This window comes from Triticum aestivum, chromosome 5B (assembly GCF_018294505.1).
Source record: "Triticum aestivum cultivar Chinese Spring chromosome 5B, IWGSC CS RefSeq v2.1, whole genome shotgun sequence".
NCBI lineage: Eukaryota > Viridiplantae > Streptophyta > Magnoliopsida > Poales > Poaceae > Triticum > Triticum aestivum.
In genome coordinates, this window is record NC_057807.1 from 551,388,998 (window position 1) to 551,394,267 (window position 5,270).

The following is a 5,270-nucleotide window of genomic DNA, read 5'->3' on the forward strand; positions in this document are numbered from 1 at the left end:
CCACCACAAAAAAAATGGTTGTTTTGCTAAATTGTTGTTGTTGTTGTTTTGTCATGGGGACATGTTCCCCGCGGGTCAAAAAAATGAACTGGGAACTGTCCCAATGTACAGGGATGGGTAAAAAAATGTCCCCGTGTACGGGGATGGGGATGGGGACGGGCTTGAATTTTTGTCATGGGGACGGGGACGGGAAAGCAAACCCGGCGGGTTTGATCCCTGTTGCCATCTTGAGTCTGCTACAACAAGATTTGCCAGGCTCTGAGGAGGGAGGGGGGATGATGACGGCTCGCCTTCGGCTTGCTCCAGTGCTTGTAATCGTCGCTAGGCGGTCCATGGGTCGAGATGTAAATTTTACTTCTTATGGTCTTTCCTATCTTCACAGTTGATGAATAGATTGGAAATTTTTTCCGCAAAAAATTCATGCAACTTTAGGCTACAAGGAAATCACCTTGTTGTAAATTTGACAGGTCTGACCCCTATTGTCCACGCAAATCAACTTGAAACCCATGAATAATAGCCAAATATGTTCTATAACAAATGGAAGAACATAGCTACATGCAAGTGTATCTGAAATTTAGTACAAAGGAAAAATCATCTCCTGATAAGCTGCTTGACAATCAACTAGCAACGACGGTGTCATATTAATTCAAAACATGTACAGTCTTAAAGTGACACTCCTATATTTTACTACAAATTTTTGGGCGACCATGAAACTGTACAACTTTGTGGTATCTTCTCAAAAGTATTCGGGCCGGCAAAGTTACTTCCTCATAGGTCCATATGAACCCCCAGTGTGCCGCACCACTGAGGAGACATGTGGCATCATTGATCATTAATTCATTTGTTAGTAGTAGCACACGGAACAAGTTGCTACATGTGTCCAGATGAGCCAATGATTTCCTTTTTCTGGGTAGTTCAAAGTTCGGTGAGTCGACCATTGAATTCATTCCAAGCGCCAGAGACCATGGACCCCGATTCAGATCGATAGATCCGCATCGTGGTTCAAAGATTGATAATAACGTGATGCATGCCCACTCCTTTGCTCGTTTTGTTCTTCACAAATTGATTTGTGTGGCGTAGGTTTGCAGTAATGCTCGAGTGCACTCCATGTCGATTAGTTTGTTGCCCTGCGCATCTACGTTCCCATACCTCCCAATCCTACTACACTCTTGATGCTATATATGTACACCGTGAACAACTCAAACGGGAATGTATCTGGTGCACCGGGGCAATTTGTGCTACCAGTGCACCGGTCGCCCGTTGCACGTTAAAAAATGTTCGAAAAAATCCGGAAAAAAATCTAGTGCATTGACACAACATTAATGTACGTTCTCACAAAAATTTAAATCAACATTTAAAACATTGCTCGAGATATGAAAATAACAAATTTGACACTGAATAGTACATAACACAAGTTGGGCTTCATTTTTGGCCCATTAGCACATTGAGGCCAAATTTATCATTTTTGTATCTTGAGCATTGTTTTGAATTTTGATTTAAATTTTTCCGACAACATACATTGATGTTGTGTCGATACATTAAATTTTTTACGGATGTTTTTGAATATTTTTAAATGTGCAATAGGGTCCGGTGCACCGGTAGCACCAATTGCCTTGGTGCACCAGATACGTTCCCCAACTCAAAGTCTAGCAATCTAAAGAGAGGAACTATTGATCGTGCGCACACTCCTAAGATAACCATATCCATCTCAATCGGGTACTGACTACTGAGATCAACTGATGGTTTATAAAGGCCCTACTGATACCAATCGATGTTGTATGTATGGCCAAGTAGGACCACTGTGAATGTTAAAATTGAAAGATGATAGCTAAATCGGGATGTATGAGATGAATAATTGGGCTCGGCCCGAGCAGCTAGATGTTTAACATGAACCAAACAAGGTGTCATACAACACTAGAGTCTAAACTGCATACTACAATTCTGATAGCCAGTTTGTCTGGTGAGCAATCTTTGGACATAAAACTGATTAGTTGTATATCACTATTCAGGAATTACCACTGCCCCTACAAATGATGGCTTTTTTCAGAGCTCCCCAGCAAAGTACATGGGCGTCTGACATTGGAAGTACCGTTGGATAGATCACCTGAACCGCATTTACCAGCTCATCCGAAGAATGCAAGAAGAAGATTGTCTATACCAACCCATAACTAACTTGTTTTTGTCGTGGTGGCCTCACTATGGTGAAATCACAGGCACGCACATGGCAAAGCCAAGATGTTCTTCAAACCATGCCCTTCCGCGACCTAACCACTAGGAAAGGTGAACCCCTCCCGCGACCCCCGCGTCGCCTCCCCAAGCGGCGGCGGGGGGAACCCTAGCCGCGCTGCCGCGGTCCCCTCCTCACCTCGCCCTACCTCCTCGCCGCCACCTGAGGCAACCGCCGGGCAAGCCCGGGGCACCAAGGATGGTAGCAGTGGGGCCTCGGCTGCCCTGCCTGCGTGAGGAGTCCCGGATCTGGAGCGGCGGCTCCTTTGGCGAGGCATGGCGGGCTCCAGCGAGTAGCCGCGCGGGCGGTGGATCTAGCGTCCTGGCCGCGCGGGCGGTGGATCTGGCGTTCTGGCCACGCGGGCGGCGGGATCCCAGTGATCTTTCGCGGCTGGCGGTGGCTTCTGTTCGGGTCGCGCCTCCCTTGGTCGCCGGTCGCCGGTGCGGGTGATTTGGCGCCTCCCGTCCTCTCCTGTTCGGCGTGCGTGCCAGCCTGGTCGGATCGCGCCTCCTTTGGTCGCCGGTTTTGTACAGAAGGCGCTGCTGGTAGCGGGGATCTAGTTCGGGAGAAATCCCTGCCGGCCATGACCAGTCGCGCGCGCCGACGGCAACGCCTGATGGCGTCGTTCTCCTCCTTGGAGGCGTCGGTATGGAGTGATCTCCTCACTTCCCCTTCCCCTAGGTCTCCTGGGCGAAAGCCCTAACTTTGTTGGGCGGCGACGGCGCTCATGGCGCCGTTCCTTCTTGAAGGCGCCGCTTTGGGAACCTTGGGGCTGGGTGGCGCTTGCGGGTGGTGGGCGATGGCGGTGGTGTGATCCTATCCTTGCATGGATCTACATCCGTTGCTCGGAGATGGACTCGCGTTCGTGGAGGTCGACCTTTGGCGTCGTGATGGTGTCAATGGCGGTGGACCTGCCAAGGCTTGCGTAGGTGGAGCTCGTCGTTTGGCGTCCTGGTGGAGTCGATGGCGGAGGACCTGCCAAGGTTGACACATCAATTTGCTCTGAAGATGGACCAGTGGAAGATGGAGGCGATGACACATGTGAGTGCGTCGAACTGGGTTGTGACCCGGACCTGGCAGATGCCTCGGTCGGGGCCTCCGGCTTTAGATGTTAGGCTTAGGTGAGAGACTGGATATGTGGCCCAACTTGCACCCTTCATCATATGGATAGGAGTAGCGGCAGATTGCCAAGATGGTGGAGTCAGGCATGCATATTCTTGTTCTACTTTGTACGGTCCTCCAGAATAATCAATAAAATGGCCGCATGCATCTCCTAGATGCAGATGCCGACGGTCATCCTCCATTTCTAAAAAAAAACTTGCCCTTCTGTTTCTTAGGACCTCACTACTATAGAGTACAAACCACTTGAATAACACCAGTAGAAAACAGGGCTTTGGTCATAGCTCCTTACACACATTAGTCCCGGTTGCATCACGAACCGGGACTATTGTGAGCATTAGTCCCAGTTCGAGCGGCTAAGGCGCCGGGAAGGCATTAGTCCCAGTTCAAATGGGACCTTTAGTCCCAATTTGAGACATGAACCGGGACCAAAGGGTGCGGTGCCCTTTAGTAGTCTCGGTTTGAGACACGCACGGAATTAAAGGGTGTGATGCCCTTTAGTCCCGGTTCGTGTCTCAAACCGGGACTAATGGTCCCATTTTCAAACTCTAACCCCCCCCCCCCCACCCCCACCCCTGGATCGCCTTTTCAGTTTGGACATGTAGTTATGTTACAACATCTATTAGTTAGGAAAATTAAAAAACTTAAATTTGGACATGTTTTGCAAAAAAGTGTTATGAAAAAGTAAAACGGCCATATCTTTTGCATACGATGTCGAAAAAAGGCATAATATATCAAAAAAATAAGCACGAAAATCCGCATCCGATTTTGACCGCTGTAGGGCTGTTTGCAAACTTTTAGAATCCTATTCTAAAAGGGAAAAAAAGATATGCTCAAATTTCAGTATTTTTTACTTATTGTTAAATCTGGTCAAACTGTGGTCAAACTATGGTCAGACTAGTTATTCAAGAAATATTAGTGTTAATAAATAATTATTTTTAGTTTTTTTTACTTTTGGTCAAATTGTCGTCAACCTATGGTCAAATCTGGTCAAACTATGGTCAACCTATTTATTCAAGAAATATTAGTGTTACTAAATAATTATTGTTTCTTAGAATAATAGTTTCAAACTCAAACGATGCGTAATGCTCAAGTTCAACTCCTAAGGGTTAATAGGATTGACAACTTAGTATTGTCAGGAAAACAACATGTGCATACTTGGAAACTAGGAGGAATAGAACTCGAAAGTTAAGCATGCTCATGCTGGAGTAGTGTGAGGATGGTGACCGACCGACAAGTTAGACGATTTGGAACGAAGAAGGGTGATTAGAGATTAGAGATTAAATTGAGAAATGATGAGGGGTGATTAGAGATTAGAGATTAAATTGAGAAATGATGAGGGGTGATTAGAGATTAAATACAAATAATTAAGAAATTTGAAACTCGAGAAAAAATTCATTTTTTTTCAAAAGTAAAATTCAAAAAAATTGTCGAGCTCCAGACAGCGGCCACGTGGAGGGCCTTTAGTTTCGGTTCGTAACACAACCTGGACTAAAGGGTGGGGGGGCTTTAGTACCGACCCTTTTGTCCCGGTTCCGGGACCGGGACTAATGGGCCTTAGAGCAAAAAACGGCCTGGGACGAGTTACCCCCTAGTCGCCGTCCCCAGGGCCGCCCCCAGGCGCGTCTAATTTTTCCAAAAAAAAAACGTTTGGCGAAGTTGGGTTAAATTTCGGCGAAGTTTGGTTAAACACGGCTAAATTTTGGTAAACTTTGGCATATATATTACATGTTCGACGCGTTTACATAATATAACTAAAAGAAGAAATCATCGTCACACCGGCGATGACGGCCTCCCGGCGCTCCACGTCCACCTTCCACTTTGTGTTGCTCATGCCGGGGGGCTTGGACAGCGGAGCCCTAGGCTTCCTTTGCTTCGGCTGGGCGGCGGCGGCGGGATCTGTCGCGGCGCGCGGCATCAAGTA